Below are 24,217 nucleotides of genomic sequence, written 5' to 3' on the forward strand. Positions count from 1 at the left end.
CCATGACAAAACCAAATTTACACAATATTTTCACACAAAAATGGAAAACTCCAACACAAAGAAGGAAACGACACAATAGAAAAAGCAAGAAAGTAATCTTCTTTCAACAGGAAGATAGCTACACAAACATAATTTGACATCTAACAACAAAAATAACAGTAAGCATAAATGACTTTTCCTTAATATCTCTTAACATCAGTCCTCAATTGCCCAGTAGAAAGACAGAGACTAACTGACTGGATACGTAAGCAGGGCCCAGCATTTTGCTGCATACAGGAAATGCACCTCAATGACAAATACAAACACTACCTCAGAGTAAAAGGATGGGAAACAATTTTCCAAGCAAATGGTCCCAAGCTGGAGTAATCATTTCTATATCAAATAAAATTGACTTTCAAAGAAAAGCTATCAAAAAAGACAAAGACACTTTATGCTGGTCAAAGGAAAAATCTTTCAAGATGAATTTTCAGTTCTGAACATCTATGCTCCAAATGCAAGGGCACCCATATTCATAAAAACTTTAATAAAGCTCAAAGCACACATATCACCTCACACTGTGGTAGACTTCAACACCCCACTCTCATCAATAGACAGACCATGAAAATAGAAACTAAACACAGACACAGTGAAACTAACAGAAATTTGGAACCAAATGGATTTAACAGATATCTATAGAATATTTCATCCTAAAACAAATAGATATACCTTTTTCTCAGGACCTCATGGTACCTTCTCCAAAATTGACTATATAATTGGTCACGAAACATGCCTCAACAAATACAAGAAGATTGAAATAATTCCTTGCATCCTATCAGATCACCATTGAATAAGACTGGTCTTCATTAACAACCAAAATGACAGAAATTCAGCATATACATGGAAGCTGAACAATGCTGTACTCAATGATAATTTGGTCAAGGAAGAAATGAAGGAAGAAATTAAAGACATTTTAGAATTTAATGAAAATGAAAACACAACATACCAAAATTTATGAGACACAATGAGAGGAGTGCTAAGAGAAAACCTCATACCTCTGAGTGCCTCAGAAAAGAAACTGGAGAGAGCATACATTAGCAGATTAACAGCACACCTAAAAGTTCTAGAACAAAAAGAAGCAAATACACCCAAGAGGAATAGAAGACAGTAAAACTTGGGGCTGAAATCAACCAAGTAGAAACAAAAAGAACTATACAAAAAAAATCAACAAAACCAGAAGCTGGTTCTTTAAGAAAATCAAAAAGATAGAAGAACCCTTAGCCAGACAAACAAAGGGCACAGAGAGAGTATCCAAATAATAAATCAAGAATGAAAAGGGAGATATAACAACAGAAACTGAGGAATACATATATATACAGAATCTGAGGAAATTAAAATATATATATATCAACTCCTACTACAAAAGCCTATACTCAACAAAATTGGAAAATCTGGATGAAATGGACAATTTTCTAGACAGATACCAGGTACCGAAGTTTAATCAGGATCAGATAAACCATCTAAACAGTCCCATAGTTCCTAAAGAAATAAAAGCAGTCATTAAAAGTCTTCCGAACAAAAAAGCCCAGGACCAGATGGGTTTAGTGCAGAATTCTATCAGACCTTCAAAGAAGACTTAATACCAATACTCTTCAAACTATCCCACAAAAAAGAAACAGAGGGAATACTACCTAATTCCTTCTATGAAGCCACAATTATGCTTATACCTAAACTACACAAAGATCCAAGAAAGAGAACTTCAGACCAATTTCCTTTATTAATATCGATGCAAAAATACTCAATAAAATTCTTGCAACATGAATCCAAGAACACATCTAAATGATCATCCATCATGATCAAGTAGGCTTCATCCCAGGGATGCAGAGGTGGTTCAATATATGGAAATCCACTATATAAACACTTAAACGTAATCCACTATATAAACAAACTCAAAGAGAAAAACCACATCATAATTTCATTAGATGATGAGAAAGCATTTGATCTAATTCAAAACCCCTTCATGGTAAAAGTCTTGGAAAGATCAGGAATTCAAGGCCCATAATTAAGCATAGTAAAAGCAATATAAAGCAAACCAGTAGTCAACATCAAACTAAATGGGGAGAAACTTGAAGCAATCCCGCTAAAATTATGAACTAGACAAGGTTGCCACTCTCTCCCTACCTATTCAGTATAGTACTTGAAGTACTACTCAAAGCAATGAGACAACAAAATGAGGTCAAAGTATACAAATTGGAAAAAAAATTCAAAATATCACTATTTTCAGATGATATCATAACATACTTAAGCAATCCCCAAAATTCCACCAGAGAACTCCTAAACCTGATATACAACTTCACCAAAGTGACTGGGTATAAAATTAACTCAAAAAAAATCAGTAATCTTTCTCTACTCCAAGGATAAACAGGCTGAGAAAGAAATTAGAGAAATCACACCCTTCACAATAATCACAAATAATATAAAATACCTTGGTGTGACTCTAACCAAGCAAGCGAAAGATCTATATGACAAAAACTTCAAGTCTCTGAAGAAAGAAATTGAAGAAGATCTCAGACGATGTAAAGACTATTAAAAACTATCCTCAACAATAAAAGAACTTCTGGGGAATCACCATCCCTGACCTCAAGCTATATTATAGAGCAATAGTGATAAAAACTGTATGGTATTGGTACAGAGACAGGCCAGTAGATCAGTGGAATAGAATTGAAGACTCAGAAATGAACACACCCACCTATGGTCACTTGATCTTTGACAAAGAGGTAAAATCATCCAGTGGAAAAAAAGACAGCATTTTCAACAAATGGCAATCAGCATGTAGAAAAATGCAAATTGATCCATTCTTATTGCCTGGTAAAAAGCTCAAGTCCAAGTGGATCAAGGACCTCCAAATAAAATCAGATACATTGAAATTAACAGAAGAGAAAGTGGGGAAGTGTTTCAAACACATGGGCACAGGAGAAAATTTCCTGAACAGAACACCAGTGGCTTATGCTCTAAGATCAAGAATCTACAAATGGGATCTCATAAACTTGCAAAGCTTCTGTAAGACAAAAGCACTGTCAATAGGACAAATCGACAACGACAGATTGGGAAAAGGTCTTTACTAATCCTACATCTGACAGAGAACTAAAATCCAATATTTACAAAAACTCAAGAAGTTAGGCTCTAAAGAATCAACTAACCCTATTAAAAATGGGATACAGAGCTAAACAAACAATCTTTAGCTGAGTAATATCAAATGGCTGAGAAGTACTTAAAGAAATGCTCAATATTCTTAGTCATCAGGGAAATGCAAATCAAAACAACCCTGAGATTCCACCTCACATCAGTCAGAATGACTAAGATCAAAAACTCAGGTGACAGCATATGATGGTAAGGATGTAGTTAAAAAGGAACACTCCTCCATTGTTGGTGGGATTACAAGCTGGTACTATCACTCTAGAAATCAATCTGGTGATTCCTCAGAAAATTGGGCATAGAACTACCTAAGGACCCAGCTATACTACTCCTGGGCATATACCCAAAAGATAGTCCAACATATAGCAAGGACACATGCTCCTCTATGTTCATAGCAGCTATATTTATAATATCCAGAAGCTGGAAAGAACCCAGATGTCCTTCAACAGAGGAATGGATACAGAAAATATGGTACATTTACACAATGGAGTACTACTCAGCTATTAAAAACAGTGACTTCATGAAATCTTTAGGCAAATGGATGGAACTTGAAACTATCATGCTGAGTTAGGTAACCCAATCTCAAAAGAACACACTAGTTATGTCCTCACTGAGGAGTGGATATTAGCCCAAAAACTCGGAATACCCAAGATACAATTATAGAACACATGAAGCTCAAGAAGAAGAAAGACGGGGTTGGGGATTTAGCTCAGCGGTAGAGCGCTTGCCTAGCGAGCGCAAGGCCCTGGGTTCGGTCCCCAGCTCCAGAAAAAGAAAAAAAAAAAAAAAAGAAATACTAAAAGAAGAAGAAAGACAAAATTGTGGATTCTTCAATACTTCTTAGAACAAAATACTCAAAGGAGGAAACACAGAGACAATGTGTGGGGCAGAGAATGAAGGAAAGGCCATCCAGATACTGCCATACATGGGCACCAATTCCACATATAGTCACCAAACCCAGTCACTATTAGGGATACCAAGAGGTACATGTTGACAGGAGCCTAATATAGCTGTCTCCCGAGAGGCTTTGTCAGAGATTGAAAAATACAGAGGTGAGTGATCACAGCCAACCTTTGGTCTGAGAACGTGGTCTCCAATGGAGGAGTCAGAGAAAGAATTAAAGTATCTGAGGAGGGTTGTAACCCATAGGAAGAACAACAGTATCAAACAGCCACACACCCAGAGCTCCCAGGGACTAAACCACCACCTAAAGAGTACACATGGGGCAATCATGGCTCCAGCCACATATGTAGCAGGGGAATGGTCTCATCAGGTCTGAATGGGAGGAGAATCCCTTGGTCCTGTGAAGGCTTGATGCTCCAATGTAGGGGATGCCAGGGCAGGGAGGCAGGGGGGAGTGGGTAGGTGGGTGGGGGAGCACTGTCATGGAAGGAGGAGGGGAGAGATGGGGGATTTCAGGAGGGGAAACCAGGAAAGGAGATAACATTTGAAATGTAAATAATGAAAATATCTTTTTAAAAAATAGAACTTATCGTTCTGCAGAAAAAAAGACCAACTTTGTACTATCAACTTATGAGGTAGCAGCTACCCAGAATTAAGTTACCAAATCACTATCTCCCTGCCTTTCTGAACTCCTTCAAGTTTTTGCTCCCTGAATTCCACCCATAGCTCCATCAGCTTTCCTGATTGTTAATGAGTTGGATCTGTGAGCTTAGCATCTCTAATTAGTGTACAAGTGTCTCTTTAAAAAACCCTGTGAGCAAAGCACAAATGAAACTTTTTTTACTGAGTCCCCATCCATCTAACTTTTATGTCTTTTTACTTTTTTTTTTTTGGTGGGGGTGGAGCTTTTCACGCACTGGTTTAACCAGGGCTACTTTTGTGGGCATAGAATGGAAACAGTAGCTTCCTCTCCCCAAGCAGCCCCAGACTACCACGTGTCCTGTGAGAATCTACTCCAATCCATGAGTGAATGTGTATTGGTCCTGTCTCCTACAGGACCTGTGGAGGCAACATCAGTTGCTCTGAGTTCAAAGGTTTCATGGATCTGTCAAGCCCATAAGATTGTCTGATGCCTTTCCACCCTATTGTCTGCTCATACATTCTTTTTTTCCCTCTTCCATGATGTTCCTTAATTATTTGAGAAGCTGATATTGTATTCCTTTAACACTGGGCCACAATCACTTTTTCTCAGCACTTTTACCAGCCTTACCCTCTTCACTAACTGCTACTCACTGCAAAGAGTCGCTTCTATGATCAAAGTTGAAGTAGCACTAACCTGTAGATATAAGGTGATTGGAACCTTGAAATCTTTACGGGAAGGTTCCTCTAGTTTTATAGCCAATGTTCTAACAGCAGGGTATAAAAGAGGCCCAGAAAGACTTGATTACCTTGACATCAGTTCATTCATTGGGTTCCTGTTTAGCTGGGTTTCTCTGTGTTCTAGAGGTATTTTTGCTTTTTTTTTTTTCTTCAGTAGGGAGTGGGTGGCTTTTAACCCACTGGGTTTAATCAGGGCAACTTGTGTGGGCCTAGGATGTTTAAAGCTACTGAAGACATCTTTTTCCATGTCTTTTGCTGCTGTTTATTCAGATGTAGTTGCAAGGGCCTATTGTTTACGGTGAGTCTGTTCAGATGCTGATACTGCTGAGGAAGTGCGGATCTAGTTGGAGAAAGACTGAAGCCTTTTATATGTGTGTTTTAAGTGATTATTCCCCTTGCCCTTGAATATCTTTCATCTTCACTTCTCTTTTTAGCTGGTGCCTTTGTGTTCTGAGTCTCTCCGAAGTTTGTAGCCTGCAGCACTTGCTGGCCTCCTCCTGCAGTGATCTGAATTCCGCTGGTGCTGCTGCCCACCTTCCATGAATGTGAGGATCCTCTTATCTAGGTTTCTCTCCTGCTGGTCTTGACAGCCTTGTGGTCTCTGCCTATTTTATTGGGAATTTCAAGGGAAAAGGCTAAGCACATTTGTACTTGCAGGTTTTGTGTGTCCACTTGACGTTAGCTAGAGTCACTGGAAAGGAAGGAGCCGCCATAAGACTTCACTGTAAAATGTTTTCTCAGTTAGTAACCAATGGGGGAGAGCCCTGGCCATGGTGCATGCTGCTACCTCTGGGCTGATACTTCCGAGTTCTGTAAGAATGCAGGCTGAGCAAGCCATGGGAAGGAAGCCGCAAAGCAGCACCCTTTGAGGCCTCTGCATCAGCTCTTGTCTCTAGGTTCCTGCCCTGCTTCAGTTCCTGTCCTGACTTCCTTTAGTGATGAACTGAGATGTGGAAATGGAAGCAGAAGAAACCCTTTCCTCCCCAGTTAGGTCATGTTCTTTTCTTGTAGCAATAAAAACCCTAAACAACATGAAAGGTTTTTAAAGATTTGCCTATATTTAAAAAATAATGTTTGATGTGCTAATTAAACCTTACATTGCCTAAATCTTTCGCTTTATCTCCTAAAAAATATTCCAATGACAATACTGAAAATTTTTAAAAAGGAAAAGGAAGGAAGGAAGGAAGGAAGGAAGGAAGGAAGGAAGGAAGGAAGGAAGAAGGAAGATAAAGATAAGTTGCCAATTTGGAAAGTTTATAGACATCTTAAAACTGTGACTTCTGGCACTGATGGTGATTTTATTTTCAAACTAGAGAACTGCTAAACCGAAACATCACTACACACGTCAAGATTCTAAACCCTTATTCTGCTATCACTGGGCTTTAGGTCAAGGTCAGAAGTCCCAATGGACCTATCCTCTGTTTTTATAAAGGAATTTGCAGCCACTTCCACAGTTTTTGTATGCTACTACCAAAGCTGCTTTGATACTAGAATATAAACCAAAAATCACGCCAGAAGCGAATAGTTTCAAAACTCTGTATTATCTGATACTCTACAGAAAAACTTTGTTGGTCCTGATTATGGTGACACTTTAGGAATTAAATCAAATTTAACCATACTATTAAACAAGAAACAACTCAAAATAGGTAGAGAATTAGAGGTAAAGAGAAAGGAGTGAGACATTCTAGAATCCTGAGCTAAAAAGGTTTTTAGAATTATGTTACTCAAGTATAAAAGGTGAATGAGAATGTCTCCAGGTCAGATTATATTTGAAACACATTAAACAAGTCTCTTGCAACAAGACACTTTGTACCATTTTTTAATTGCATAAAGGAGCAAGGGATCTGGGAATTTGATATAATTTCTTCAAAACAACCTCAGTAGACATAACAGTATGCAAGGAAAAACAGACAATGGAAGCTGTTTCCAACCTTTATAGTATACAAACAGCAAACCTTCGGACTAGTCCTAGACCCTCCAGATTTCAGTTCCCTTATGCCTAGAGACAGTGAATTAAAGTGCATAGTGTTGCACTACTATGATTCTGTAAGGTTGCAAAGCAGCAGGTACCAGCATCTTCCCTTATGTGTGAGGTGATCCGGTGTTCTACTCATTTTAATATTTAAGAGAAAAGCGTCAAACATTAAACTGAGGAATACTGAAACTGTGGATGTGTTATGTGCTCATTCTTTATTTGGATTGCCTTTGAAAAATCATTTATGCAATTCCATGCTCCAGTTTTCTTTCTACTAAAGCGGCAATAATAGTGTTTGTGTCTTTAGTGTACCAAGATATACTATTCTTTTGGCAATGCTATTTGGAATGATTTGGACCAAAAGAGATGCATAAATACTAAATTCCTATTTCAAAATTAATTTTAGGTTATTACAACAACTCAAAATTACTTAACCTTGCCCTTCAGAATTCTGTATAGAGAATGCAAATTAAATGCTAAGTTCTGCGTAGTCCTTACTCATGTGTGAAAAAATTAGATATTCTGCATCGTAGACAACTCTTCTGAAATAATGTCACCATGTAATATCACTGTTAGCTTTCCCAGCTGAGAAATGCTGTTTTCATGAATAGTGATAAGAAAGGAATTTGAATGGAATTTTACATTCTCATGCCTTGTTACATAAAATTGTCACCCAGGACTATAAATTTTATCCCTTTTATACCAAATATAAACTATCAATTTCAAATGTGTACTACACATTTAAATGCTTTTCTTTCCATTTTATTTTTAAATGTCAGGTAAACAATGTTGAGTAAAAAGAACGTACAATATGATTAGATAGCATTAGATATATTAAATAAAACCATGACCTCTACCTATTAATATATTAAAATCCTTGCTATTTGTGTAATGCATAGCAATTGGGACTGTTTGCCTTAATAATCCAACTTACAGTAACATTTTTAATAAGAAAAATTTAAAGGTCTGGACCTTTAAAAATGGGATAAAATTGGCTTCTTTTTAAATATTCATCCTTAACATTTGATATTTATGCTGTTAATTAAAGTACTCAAAAATTATGTTGGTATTTCATCAGAAAATGTGATTACTTATAATACAAGCTATGCATGTTTTGTGAGAGATTGTAAATTAATTTTAAAAAGTACTTTAAGTAAACATACTACTAAATCAATTTTTTACAATGCATTTATCTGTATATAATGTCATGATCGGGAAAGTGTAGGGCTTTGAAGATCCTGTCATTGTTTGCTGAGTCAAAATTGATTATTTAATATTTATGAAGCATCTATGAAGTTCACTGGAACCCATAAAGCCTGATCTTTGTCTAAAGGAGTGTGTGCTAACATAAGCAACCTTTAAAAGGGCTGCTAATGAAACAGCAGAGAGAAAAAATACCTTATCAAAATAGAATTCTGACAACATTTTTCTCCTTTAGATCTCAGCTTCTGTTGATATTCTATCAAAATAAACTATTGTTCACTGTTTTAATGGGAACATTAGAGCCATATCTTTGGTTTTGATTCTGCAATAATGGTGTGTTTTACCTGCAACCTTTCAAAGTAACTTGGGAACATGATTGTAAAGCATGTGTGTCTTTGTTTCTTTCTTTACTTTCTTTTCTGAGACATAATCTCATGTTCTCCAAGCTAACTTCCAATTCACTATATAGCTTTGAATAATGTTGAACTCTTAAATTTTATTCCAAATACAGGGATTACAATCATATATTAACACATGACAACTATTTGTAAAGTATCCCTAGGCTGTGTGCAGTCCTTGCTCCAAATTGCTTCAAAGCTTAAGTTGGGTAACTTATGCAGTCATTCTGTTTTCCTCCTTTGAATATTATCCCAAAAGCTCTGAATACCCAAGAGACAATTCACAAACCATATGAAACTCTAGAAGAAGGAAGACCAAAATGTGAATGTTTCAGTTCTTCACGGAGCAAAGTACACGTGGGAGGAAAGACAGGGACAAAAAAATGAAGCAGGGACTGAAGGGAAGGTCATCCACCTGGGGATCCATCCCATATGCAGCCACCAAACCGAGTCACTATTGCTGATGTCAAGTGTTTAGGTGGGAATGGGTGGGTGGGAGCGAGAGCTTCTTCATAGAAGCAGGGAAGGGAGGGGAAGGAGAAGGGAAGAGGGGGGAAAGGAAATAATGTTTGAAATGTAAATACATAAAATATCCTATAAAAAAAGACTGCATCCAATGGAAAAAATTGTTCAGTTATGTATTTTATACATTCTATCTGAATTTACCCTTTAATGTTTATGCATTATTTCTTCTCTAATCAATCAAGCACTGCAAACACCAGGACATTTTATCTTAAGCAATGTACAAGTTCTTGGACACGTGGGATAACTGCCCACCTGTTAATACAATTATAACTTGGCCAATGCATTCCATACGTCAAATAGAGTGCTCCTAATCACTCCTCAAGTCTGGCCTCGTGCACAGTGGTAAAGACTCATAGCAGTGTGGTTAAATAATGGACTCTTAGAAACCCAACTTCACACACATTACTGACTTCAGGACAATGCATTGTTGTGAAGCTTCCATGAAGCCACTACCCTCTACTTACTTCAGATAATTTGTTAAGATTGGGCTATGACTTTCAAGTAATTTCACATGTTTATCACCAATGTCAAGGAAAGGCATGACTAATATGTGGAAAAAACAAAGAAGCTAGTGTAATGGAAGCCCAGTGATGGAGTGGACCATGACAAGGGATAAAGTCAGATATGCAATGGGAAAAGGGAGGAATTTTATGATGAGTGCTTTTACTATGGCTCTTGATGTTGCCCATCCCCTGGTCTTGATGTTTTAATCGAACACACACTCTTTAGTGGTGTTGATGGTCTGGACTCAGGGGAATTCTCCAAGTGAAAGTCACTTCTCAAATTATTTTGGTTAAAAAAAAAAAAACACTAGTTTCCTTTGTTAACCTTCTCTTACTTTGTTGAGGAATCTTCTTGGGAGATGCCGTCTGCCACATTGTAAGAGGACCTCCATAGATCTCCATGAAAAGAACTGAATCCTCCATTGAATAACCAGTAGGCAACTAGAGACTTCCAACCACCACATTAGAAATATTGGAAAGGATCATCCACAATGCATCCCTTTCTATCAGACAGTGCCAGTTGGCATCTTGCACAAAACCCAAAGTCCAAGAAGTGAGTTAGTGTGCAGTCAGCTCCTAATCTAGAACAAAAGCTGTTACACAAAGGTGTCTTGTCTGAAATTATGAGGTTATAGGGTACATTTTTAAGAAACATGTGGACATATGTGTTTCCACATATGACATCATACAGTCCTTCAGGTTTTATATTGCCCTGTGATGTTTTTCATTCGTTATGCTTTGTGAAATATAAAACCATTGGATAGTTTGGAGAGTGAAGTTAAGACCATTTCATAATGTTTAAGAAGCATGGTAGTACATTCCCAACACACGAGCGCGCAACAGACTGAGGTAAGAAGAGTTTGGATTTAACCTGGACTTCATAGAACCTGTATCAAGAGGGAGGAATTACTGTTGTTCTCCTTCTTTCACACTGGGCATAAATGCAGGGGAAGAAAGGCCAAAGTATCAAGAAGCATTTAGAAGCCATTGTCCTAGCTCAAGCGAGAGATGATTCAGGACTAAACTAGGTCAGAAGCTGTGGACACAAGAAGCTGTCAGAATCTAATGCGTTTGCTGAAAGAGCCAAGAGCAGTTGGTAATGGAATAGAGTTAGCCATGAGATAAAAGAAAGAACTCAAAAGTATTTACAAAATATCCATATTGACTCAATATCCAAATGTCTCAGAGATGGTAAAAGCTATGCTAGAAATGGGTTGGAGATGAAAGATGTACAGTAGCATGGTGTGAGCACCGTTCCATTTAATATCTACAGTAGATATCCTTTGTGAAGTTCCAAGTGATTAGTTTAGTATATAAGTCATGTGCTCAGGAAAGAGGTCCAAGCTGTAAATATGACTTTGGAGCAGAGACTGAAGGAAAGGCCATCCAGAAACTGCCCGACCTGGGGATCCAGCCCTTATACATACAGGTACCAAACCCAGACAATATTGTTGATGCCAAGAAGTGCATGCTGACAAGAGCCTAATATAGCTGTCTCCTGAGAGGCTCTGCCAGGGCATGACAAATACAGAGGCAGATGCTAACAGCCAACCAGTGAACTGAGAATGCGGTCCCCGTTGGAGGAGCTAGAGAAAGCACTGAAGGAGCTGAAGCTGTTTGCAGCCCTGTAAGAATAACAATACCAACCAGCCAGAGCTCCCAGTGACTAAACCACCATCCAAAGAGGACAGACCCACGGCTCCAGCTGCATATATAACAGAGGATGGCTTTGTTGAAGACCAATGAGTGGAGAAACCCTTGATCCTGCCAAGGCTGGACTCCTCAGTGTAAGGGAATGTCAGGGAGAAAGGCTGGAAGGGGTGGGTGGATGGTTGGGAGAACACTCTCATAGAAGAAGGGGGATGGGGCAGAGAATAGGGGTTTATGGACAGGAAACCTGGAAAGGGCATAACATTTGAAATGTAAATTTAAAATATCAAATTAAAAAAAAAGAAATGTTCAGAATGTAAGCAACATTTAAACTCTTGAGTCTGTGAGACCATTGAGGTCTACCAATTTAAGCAATACAAAGCACCAAACCAGTAGTCACCCCAAAGTTTAGTGTTCATAGGTATCCTTGAGTTGGGCACTGAGCAGGAGCAGCTCTCAATAAAGAAGAAGATAAGGAAAACACTGGATAAAAAATGTTTGATATGCTCTGTGGCTATATATGTTCAGTCCAATGCTTCTGACCCATGCTTCATACAGAAGTAGGACTGCAAATGGAGCATCCACTTCATCAACACAGAAACTGCCTGTGCTCTTGAAAGGAGATCCTAGTGGAGCAATGGAATTAGAGGAAGAAGGGACAGAGAGAAAACATTTAAAGTAGATATGACAAATACCCAATAGAGTTTTACTATGAAGAAGAGAAGGGGAAAATGGTAGCTTAAGGAATGCATGAGGTCAATAAAGCCTTCTTAAACTGGTAAAAAAAAAAAATAACAAGAGGTTTGCATGCTGATAATTTATTTAAAGAATAGTTGCTAGAAAATAAAACACAAGTTGGAAGCAGAACATCATTTCAAGGAACACACACACACACAGACACACACACACACACACATACACAAATTTCAAGGAAGAAACTATTCTTAAATTATTTTTTAAGTTACAGAAAACAAATTTTTAAAAAAATTCTACCTAGAGTGCAGAGTAAAAGAATTCAAGCAGGAGCACAACATGATAGGGAAGAAACAAACCAAGCCAGGCAGTGATGACACACACATTTAATCCCAGCACTCAGGAGGTACAGGTAGATGACCTCTGAGATCATGTGAATAGGTCAACCTGGTCTACTGAGTGAGTTCTAGGACATTCAGGGCTACATAGAGAAACCCTGTCTAGAAAAACCAAAAAGAAAGAAAAAAGAAGGAAGGAAGGAAGGGAGAAAAGAAGGAAGGAAGGGAAGCTCTTTTTTCTAAACCCTTCACCCCTTTCCTCCTACCTTCTACTCTTCTTCCTCCTTCTTTACCTCCCTTCCTCTATTGTTTATTCCAAAATCTATTAATGAAATGTTTTTGTTTAATGATTGGTTAGCAAACAACATTGACCCTCATGATTCAGTTTGCACAAGTGATGTTATTTTTCATTTTATACTCTTTTTCATATTTCTGAGACACCACATAGCATTTTTTCCTCCTATGTAGCTATAAGAATCTAGTTGGGGTGGTGGTGGGTGTAATAGCTACTAGAAAGCTGTACGTACTAACAATTGTTCCTTCTACATTTCTAGAAAGGTGTTTGGTAGGCTTGGCTTAGTTCCAAAGAATGTGTAAGTTTAACCCAATGTCTAATTGATTACCATTACCAGCCATAGATGAGTTTGGTGGGAACTCTTGATGGAGTAAGACTCATTGATAAGTGTCTTTAAGCTTACAAGGCCACATTTATGTCGACCGAATATAGCACTAGGATCTAGAACCAAATGAACTGTTGAAAATGGCTCCCACATCTCCAGCCTCGGACAACTAATAAAAATATGTCTATATTTTATGCTGGCTTACTGCTTTTTGGGCTTATTTAGTATATCCCATGAATACCAAATAATATTTACTAGCCTGGTCTCAACTAAAACTAGTGAATTACTAGTTGAAATGAACTTCACTTTGTATCTTGAGCTTAAATATATTGGAACTATCTTTGCCAATAGAAGCTTAAAATACTTCGTGACACCATAAATAATCTGTTTTCAATAAGAGGGGGTTTACTGGTGTCAAGTAGCTGACTCTGGAATTTTCAGAACAACTTGAATAGTTTGTAGATTACCTACGTACTTTTATCTTTTTCAATTAGATTCTGTGCATAGCAACAGTCAACCTAACAGGAAGCAAAGATATAAAGGAAGGAAGCATAAGAACCATGATTAAACATTAAAATTCTCTTTGCTTTACCTTTTCCAAACTAAATAATACTAACAGCTAATAACAGTTGTCCTTGAAGAAATAAAATAGTAATCAGGGTTAACTAACTAGAGTCATATTGGTTTAAAAGGTGGAGACCTGCTTTCGATAGACATAAACATCAGGAAATAATCCATATGTAATACATAAATGCTAAATGAATTTGCACATCAGTGGCAGGTATATAAGAACAAAACAACAGCAAAAGTTATTAATGTCCTTGGGAGGCGTCATGCTAGAAACTTAGAATATTCTAGCACCTGTCTTGTAAAGATGTTATCATTTCTGAAAATATTCTAGAAAGACTAATTGCAGCTGCCTTATGATTTGCTAACTACTGTGCTGGAGTTGGACATGACAGTCTGGGAAAATCTAGGGAGGAAACCAGCTTATTCTGAGGTGTAAATTGAGGAGGCCACTTTAAGATAATAGTGATGTGATTTTTAAAATGTCTGCCATAGGCTCCAGGACTTAAAACTTGGTGTCCAGTGGTGGTGCAAGTCATGGAATCTTTAGGTAATAAAGAATCACTGGAAGAAATAGATTGCCAAAGACCAACTTCAAAGGTTTCTAGTCTCCCTTTACATCTACCTATGTATCTACCTATGTATCTACCTATGTATCTACCTATGTATCTACCTATGTATCTATCTATGTATCTACCTATGTATCTACCTATGTATCTATGTATCTATGTATGTATGTATCTATCTATCTATCTATCTATCTATCTATCTATCTATCTATCTATCTATCTATCTATTCTCATCTCATCTCTCTCTCTCTCTCTCTCTCTCTCTCTCTCTCTCTCTCTCTCTCTCTCTCTCTTTGTTTCCTACTCCAGGAAATTGCTGCCATATTTCCCCACCATGATGGACTTTTTCTATGAGAATTTAAGCCAAAATAAACTCTTCCTTAAGTCACTTTTGGTCTTGGTATTTTACCACAGCAACAAAATAAAAATTGCTAATACAGGTGAAAATTGTGGAAACTTCTTGGCAAAGTTCGGACCTGGGTTCTATACAAGAAGAGGTGTTCAGAAAGAAGGCAGGGTTAAGATGGAACTTAAACAAGAGGATAGGATTATCAAAGGCACTTAGATACATGACAGGTGAACCTGAAAGATGCCTCAACAGTTAATAGAAGACCAAAGAGGTCATCTAATCAAAGATGAGTTTATTCAAAGTTTGAATTTATATTTATTCTCTTTATTCTCTCTCTCTCTCTCTCTCTCTCTCTCTCTCTCTCTCTCTCTCTCTGTGTGTGTGTGTGTGTATATGTGTGTGTGTGTGTGTTGTGTGATTTGTGTGTGTGGTATGTGTGAGAGTGCAGAAACACACATGCTATGGCACATGTATGAATATCAGAGAATACATTGGGGAGTTAATTTTTTTTCTTCTTGTGTACTACTGTGCTGGAGTTCAGAATTGTTCTTGTCTCTGTCACGCTGTAATCTCAAGGCTGCAGGCCTGACAGCTTCCTGAGGATTCTCCAGTCTCTACCTCCCATTTTAATATAGAAGCATTGAGATTACAGATGCTTGCCACAACATTCAGCTTTCACATGGGTTCCAAGGATCAAACTTGAATGGTCAACCATGCAAAATTTTGTTAGGTTGATGGATGCTTTTTGTTGTTACTGTTTTGTTTCTGTTTTTGTTTATTGTTGTTGTTGCTGCTGCTGCTGCTGCTGCTGCTGCTGCTGCTGCTGCTGTTGCTGCTGCTGCTGCTTTATTAGAAGACAAGGAATTTGAAGTTTAGAGTGAAGTAACCCTAAGGTCAGTGAAAAGAGGATTTTGTATTGGACTAAGCTTAGATGTCTACTTCTTGTACAATAATAGTATTAACAAGACTATTCAGGCTCTTTGTTTCTAAGTTGGAGTTAGTGAGCTCCTTAAAGCTACAAAAGGGTACACACCACAAAGAGTATACAGATGGGAAGGAAAAACAAATTAATGGCCACAGCAGTGTTCCACATACTGTTTAGTACAGTGATGGGACAGGTGATTCTGAGCAAAGTAAACAAAAAAATGTCTCAAATAGTCTGGGGAAATCAATAATTAGACAAACCAGCATGCATTACTTAGTCTGAAATTAAAAGCGTGTTTCTCTAAGTAACTTCTCTAGCAGAAGAAAAATGTTACCCCATGAAAGACTTTCATAAGAAAGTGAATCAAGGCTTTTCAGTTGAAAGTGAAAGCACACAGCCACCATGTTTTTCTCAGCCATCATCTTTATGAACAAACCCAATCGCAATGGATACCTACTATATTTTTAAGGAAAATGGAAGAAAGAAATTATAATGAATGGTAAATATCAACTCTTAACATGTGAAGTTTTATGGGGAAAATATCTATTATCTGCCTTTGGGTCTCTAGCTCAAGCAGTCCTTCAACTTGCTAGGACAAGAATGACCTTGAGTGACCTTCTGTCTTTATTTAGGGACTCATGGTGTAATAGCCACCATGCCTGGTTGATATGGTGCAGGCTAAACCAGCACTCTACCAACTGAGCTCTGTCAACAGCCTGGTTATGACCTCATTATGCCAGTTTCTCCATATTGTCTGTGTGAAACAATACAGCAGTTTGGGTCAAAAGACAGTTGGAAAGAAGAAAACTAAATCTGACTATGATTATGTTTTATTACAGACCATTCCTTTAGACAATTAGTGCTTAGGCTTCAAGATCATGAATTTATTTTGAGATGTCAATTTTGAGACAGAGTGAAAAAAAAAGTGTTCAAGGCAATGATAATGTCCCACTTTAAAGTTCTTATGTTTTTGCTTAAATGGTTATAATAACACATGCTGTGGAAGTTTTCTATATTTATTTTGGAATTACTGCTATGTGCATATGTATTATTCTTGGTAGGATGGGCATCTTCATATCTAGGGCATCCCACTATGATGGCTGATTATGTTCCAGCTGGTCTTTCTCTACTTAGGAATGAAATTTTTTACTGGAGTAAATTTAATCAGGCAATCTTGTTAAATGTGGCACTGGTCCCAATCAGTTGAAACTTTTGAAAAGAGGAAGACAAGAGGAAAAGACAAAAGCTATAGTTTTTAATATCCTGGTTTTCTCCAGGATATTCAGATGATTCTCAATTCAGATCATCTTGGTTCATACCCTGATTGTGCCCTGCACAAACACTGTAATGCTTAATCTCTCCCTTTAGGTTCTCCAGGAAAATGATACCAAGAACTTATCTTAGGGTATTGGAGGAAGCAGATAATGAATGCATTCTTATACAGTATCAGGTAAATGGGAAGTAGGAAGTCAGTGTTTCCTTGTTCTGTTCTGATTTCCAGTCAAGGCCAAAATCTGATCTATAAACCACCACCTTCCTTATCTCATATTGTACATATTAAACTATAGCTTCCTGGATATTTTGTAAAAATTAGTCTTTTAAATTTCCTAAGGTTGAATCCCAGATAGCTGTAGTTTCCATAGGAAATCCAGGTGATTGTCATGTACATTAAAGTTCCATGGCCCAAATACCCTCATTGTACTTTTAAAATAGTGTCTTCTTATCTCCCAGAACCAGGAAGCTTCTTTTTTCTTCCTGCCTTCTAGGAGGAAATGGGTCACATTGCTAGTGTCTGTTCCATCTGAGCTCAGGATCTTGGAGAAATGTCTTCATCCTGGAGGTTCCTGGTTCTGAATGTCACTCCCTCCTTATAGTGACCATTACCAATGGATCTTCTCTAAAGCACTCCTTAGAATCTTGAAGCAGTCTTCTGGCATTTAAAAAAAAAAATCTGTATCCCCTTTCAGCTCTCTCTCCATCCAATCTCAGGATACAAAATATTCCAGAGAAGTAGAAATCTTCCCTCCCACTTTAATAAGTAGTTTTGCCCCACTTCCATGCCCTTCCAGCAGTCACCAAATGCTCAACAACAGAGAAACATTTAGCTGTTAAAAGAGTTCTGTGGACCGAGTTTTAAGATTATAATCTCCAAATATGCACATCAGGAAATGCTCTGGGGAGAAGGTAGCATTTGAGCCACACCTTAGTGGGCATGATTTCAGTAGAAAGACATTGAAGAGCATCCCCAGCTCCTGGGTTTTTGAAACATTCTCCATTTGTAACCCAGACAAGCCTTTAATTGAGATCCTCCTGCCTCAGCCTCCTCTGTACTGACATATGTGCCAACACACCAAGAGAGATTTAATTTATGTGTGTGTTGTTGATCTGAGGACCCAACTAATCAGGTGGTAACTCCCCAAAAGTTGATTTTTATCCCTTGTTGTGAAGCAAACTGAAACAAAGAAACAAAAACAAATTAAACTCATATTGACATCTTGTCTGAATTTTGATAACATAAAGAGAGAATTTGGTAAAGTTCATCATTTCTGAGTTTAGAATGAAATCCTAAGGCACATGGGTCAGGGATACTGAAGCAGAGGGAAAGCCAAATACCTGAGAACAGTGATGAACATAACACAAGGGTTTCTGTAACTCCTCAGTATTCCAGAACAATTACACTTGACATATAAAACAAATAACTCAAAATATTTATTACTGAAGATGAAATTATATATAATACATACATATATATTATATATACACATTATATATATATATATATATATATATATATATATTCCTTAGGTTTACATACAACCTGTAGAAAAATAAGCAAAATCATTCACATAGATATTTTCTGCTGACCTACTATGAAATAAAGCATATGTTCAGTTCTAGCTCCATACTTAAAAAGCTGTCTTTATTCCTGCTTATACAGATCACATCGTATTTCTCAGCTCCATTAGTCTCTTCATTCTATTAGTATGAGAAATTCTAAGAATTTCATTCTTCTAGTACTTTAATCAAACCATACTGCTGTTTTAATATATCAATGTATTTTAGTTTCATTTTCTACTTGCACTAAACAGAAGAGTAAAAAGTACATGTTTAGTCACTGATGATAAAATTAATTAAAATATTGCTTATCACTTGCATGTTTAATACTTATTTTGGTTGATTCTGGTATATGGTACCAAACATGACAATTTTCTTAAACCAAACCTTGAATAAAACACCTTATGGTGTGTGTATGTGTGTGTGTGTGTGTGTGTGTGTGTGTGTGTGTGTGTGTGTGTGTGTGTTTGTATGTGTGTACGTAAATATATTGATATGTTTCTTATACATTTAAAGTGATCTCTATGTTAAAATTATATCGATTTTACAAAATACCAACATTTAATAATTTTACCAAAGTATGCCTCTCTGAAAAACTGCCTGTGTTCTGAGGAAAACTCTGCTGTGGGGTTTGAATAGAAATGGTCCCCACAGACTCAAGTGTTTGGATGTTTGGCCCATAGGGAGTGGCACTATTAGGAGGAGCGGCCTTGGAGTAGGAAGTGTGTCACTGTGGAGGCTGGCTTTGAGGTCTCATGTACTCAGGCTAGGCCTAGTGTGGCACACAGACACTTTTTCTGCCTTCAGATCCAGATGCGGAACTCTCAGCTCTTCCCCAGCACTGTGTTTGCCTGTGTGCTGCTCTGCTTCCTGCAGTGAGGATAGTGGACTAAACCTCCAAAACTGTGAGGCAGCCTCAGGTAAATGTTTCCTTTATAAGAGTTGCCAGGTCGTGGGGGCTCTTCACAACAATAAAACTCCAACTAAGGTGTTCACATTTTGGCAGAGCTTATGAGTAATATTGAAATAGCCAAATCCTTATATTTCTTCCAAATCCCTTTTATAAAACATAAAGTAATGTTAAAACTCTTGAGTTAATGAGAAGAATTAAGCACTGTTTTCATGTTAACTGTTTTATTTTTTCATCATGATTAATCACTATTATGCAACTCTTACACTTAAGATCTTGTAGCTGAAACATTGAGTTTAAGAGTGATTTACAGTTTATTACTAATGGGAACTGGCAAAGACGGAGGGTGGAGCATGGTGGAAAATGCCTTTAATCTCAGTGCTAAGGAAGCAACAGGCAGGTGGATCTCTGTGAGCTGAATTCAGCCTTCGCCTACATAGAAAACTTCAAGCCAGCCTGGGCTTACATAGTGAGAGTCTATCTTTAAAATAAAATAAAATTTAATTTAATTTAGGCTTACAGGGTATTACTATAAGGGTTAAATTACAATGGAAGACAGGAGGGAAATGTTGAGCAAATATGGGGAGGGGAAATAACACTAAAGACCTTTTGGAAAAGTTTTATGGAATCCTACGTTCTATAGGTGCTTCCTAAAATATAGTATGGACACATATATAAAAATATTCCAAAGCTATATGAGCAACACAAATTGGAATTTATGGGATTAAAAAAAGAGAGGCCACAGAGTTTGGTGGTTAGAGAAGAGAGGATGCTATTTGAGAGGAGTGAAGAGTTGTAATTATGTAATTATGAATCACAGCATGTTATACAAAGTTCTCAAAAAACTAATTAAACACATATGTGTGTGTGTGTGTGTGTGTGTGTGTGTGTGTGTGTAGCTCTACCACCACAGTCTCTTGCAAAATAAATAAATGAATAGCTGCAATCTTTCATTTGACTATGACAAGAAAAAATTGAAAGAATAATGGGAGAAGAAACAATTTTTTTCACAAAAAATAAATACATATGTAGTTTTATATATTGTTTAGGATATGTTATTTGTGTGCATATATACATGCGGTACATATGATATGAAAGAAGAAATAAGCAACAGGGCCAAAATAAGAGGGGATATTGGAAAAGTATAAGCTGATGAAAATGAGCAAAGGATATATGTACGAAACTCATTATTTTGTATGCTAAGTAACAATACTAATTAAAAATAGACTGTATTAGTGTAACAACATTTAAGGCTTAAATACTAAGATCTCTCTAAATCTCACTTCATATGTTTGATTGCTATTAAAAACCTTAACCCAGTTTTATAATAAATGTCGTGACAAACAGGCTTAACACTTCTTTTCTCTTACCATAGTTTAACAACAGCTGGTTCTGCCTTTCTTCCAGAAGTTATGAAGGTGATCCGTAAAATTGCCAAAAAATAAATACATACTGGTGGGCAAGATGCTGGCCTGCTCTGCACCTGAACTATGCTTCTCCCATTTGCTTCGTTATGTAGGGGTCTTTTGTATGATTTGAGATAGTCTTTATCCAAAACTGGCCTCAAATTCATGGCAATCCTCTGCCTTTTAGCCTCCTAAGTACTGTTGGGATTGTAGATGTGATGTAGATGCCTACCTCTCACTAATGCTACATCATATCTAATATGCCACCTGTAGGACTAGGTAGTAGCTTAAATTTTCTCCACTCTAATTTCAATAATGGTTCTTAAGTGCTTTTTTTTTCTTTTTTGGTGCTGGGGACCAAACCCAGGGCCTTGTGCTTGCTAGGCAAGCGCTCTACCACTGAGCTAAATCCCCAACCCCTTCTTAAGTGCTTTAAACTCCCTTCTAGCCCACCACCCATCAGAGGTTATGGAAAAGCAAAGTTATTAGGATAGGTGGAAATAAGAACCTCTTTAGAAATATTCAGCAAATTCAATCTACATTTTCAGGAAATCAGCAGCAGCAGGTTGATCCATTCACATCTTATAGTTCGTTAATATACCAGCATTCGAGTTCCATAATGTAGGAATAGCACACACAAATCAGGAGCAGTGCTACAACCCAGCAGAAACATCCAGGCTTCCTCTGAATCCATATGAGTTGGCCGAGGGGACCAGAACAACAGGGATGCTGGGAGAAGTTCTTTGAAGTGCCAAGAAACATGACACCAACAAAGTGTTGAAAAGCTAGCTATGTAAGCAAGCCTGCCTCACTGTCCCTTGAGTCCTATTTATACTCCCTCCAAATATCATGTGTCTTCCACGGGTCTTGCCTCACCATGTGTCTTTCCTCTGCACTCTGTTTTAGCAAAATCCCACATGAGCCTGTATCAGTTGACATCATTCTGCCAATCTGCTGGAGTTGGTGGAAGCAGCAAGAAGCCACCAGAATACCACCAGAAGCTTTTTGGTGACTGTCTCTCTGTGGAGTCATGACAAATGGAGCTCAGCTACACAATGTAAGGAGAAACAATACACGCTTGTCCATTAGTGAAGAATCCTTCATCAAGTGTTCATCATGTGCTTGCTTTAACAAAACATTCTTTCACCTGTGTCTGATTCAGCAAAACGTTCCTTCATGTGTTTGCCCCAGCAGAATACCATCTGACACAACTGACTGTCCAAAGAAACCACAAGTTTCCACTTTAGCTATGCTACTACCATGTTATTATAGTAATTGTGTGTGTGTTTGTGTGTGTGTGTGTGTGTGTGTGTGTGTGTGTGTGTGTGTGTGTGTGTGTGTGTGAGAGAGAGAGAGAGAGAGAGAGAGAGAGAGAGAGAGAGAGAGTAGAGAGAGAAGTAGCCAGGGTGACCTCAAACTTTGAAACATATTCAAGGATAAATTTGAACTTATGACCCTCCTGCTTTCTACTCTGAGTTATTTCTATGAATGACAACATCCGCACCCGATAATTGATGAAATACAAGGGTGTGGAAGAACTTGGGGGAGGTAATTGGATGTACTGAGCTTCTGGGTGGGGTGGCTAATCTGGAAGGTCTTGGCAGAGTCATTTGAGTGGCTTTGTCTAATGTGAAGAGGAAGTGAGTTTAGCTGTTGCGTAACAAAGCCCTCTTCACTTTCCTACTGGTTCTATTGTTCCTGGAGGCCCTTGGTCATCAGGGCCTGGCTTTGGATCTGATCACCCCTTCACTTGCTTAGAGAGAAAAACAATATAAAATGGATTCATATACAACTTGGATCAAAACTAGAAAAAGAACTAACCACTCAACCGGACTCTGCCTAATCAAAAGTCAGAAAACAATGATGGAGAGTTAGCTTGGAGTCTCAGTGGATTGGGCTAGCAGAGGAGTCACAAAAGTCTTGATTTGGGCCTGTTGGATTCTCACTGTCCTTGCCAAGTGTGTAAGCCAGGACCTCTGTGAAAAGTGCCTCCCCTCTCAGCATATTTCCTAAAACAGAAGGGACAATTTAAAAAAAAACAACAAATCAAAACACAGTCTGGGTATCATGGATCACAACTACAATCACAACATTTGAGAAAATGAAGCAAGAAGATTGTTTAAAGTTTAAGACCTGCTTAGGATATATACAGTGTGAGAGCCTATCTCAAAAAGGGAATAAATAAATCCTAATTTTGAGGGAGCTCAAGTTATACTATGAAACTTTGCGAGTTTGTCTGCCCCTAGAAAGGAGATGGATGTTGGCCAAAGGACTGAGTTGGCTCTCTTACTAGCCAATCAAGATGGGGTTCAAAGTCAGATCCATGTTGTTATTGACACGGTAATAAAATGATATTTCTACAAACTATAAAATTAATGACTGAAATTAGTGAGCAATAAGAATTTTTGAGCATATAGTAAAAATATAAATCTAAATGAATACAATTAAATTTTTTCTGTGTTATGAACAACAAGACATAAATTAAGTTTCACACGGTTTATCAAATAAAGATATATATTCCGATAGAATGGCAAGAGAGAAGTATGTTTTGAGAATAGATTCTATGTGGTTATTCTATAGGGACTATAGTGTATTTAAGAGTCATGTGGAAAAAATACTTGCAGATATTATGAGTTTATGGTACCTTTGCTAGTGCTCAGGTGAAGGAGATAGGAATCTTTGGAGAAGACGGTCATCCACACCATCAGAGAGTGAGTGTAGCTTTTGATTGCTCATCAGTTTCTAATAGTGAAGCAGGAACTAGTGGTGACCCTGGAACTTGCTTTAAATAATGGTGTGGATGACCATCGTCTCCAAAGATACATGACTCTTTATCAAATGGGAAATTTTAATAGTTGTTTCTTGTATAAAATGGAGACACTCACTTGAACTAGAAGTAATTAAATTTGGCCACATGTCCCTGGGACAGAAAAGAAAACAGAAAATGACAATAAGTTGGTTTCATAGTTATAGACATTGAAAGATAGACATTGACTTCTGTTAGGTTGTAGAGTGGGCAATATTAAATTTAGAACCCATAGAACCATATATCATTTCATTTCAAGGCAATAGATAGTATGAATAGAGTCATATGGATTAACTTTCACAGTAGACCTTTCTGGTCACAGTTCTTATTAAAGTTCAAGAATATTTCTAGCCAGGAGTGGTGGTACTAATCTCAATACGAGAGAGGGAGAAGCAGGTGGATCTCTGATAACAAGGCCAACCAGAACAGCCAGGACTACATAAAAAAGCCCTGTCTAAAACAGACAGAAAAACAAAGGAAGAAACAGACAA

This window comes from Rattus rattus, chromosome 7 (assembly GCF_011064425.1).
Source record: "Rattus rattus isolate New Zealand chromosome 7, Rrattus_CSIRO_v1, whole genome shotgun sequence".
NCBI lineage: Eukaryota > Metazoa > Chordata > Mammalia > Rodentia > Muridae > Rattus > Rattus rattus.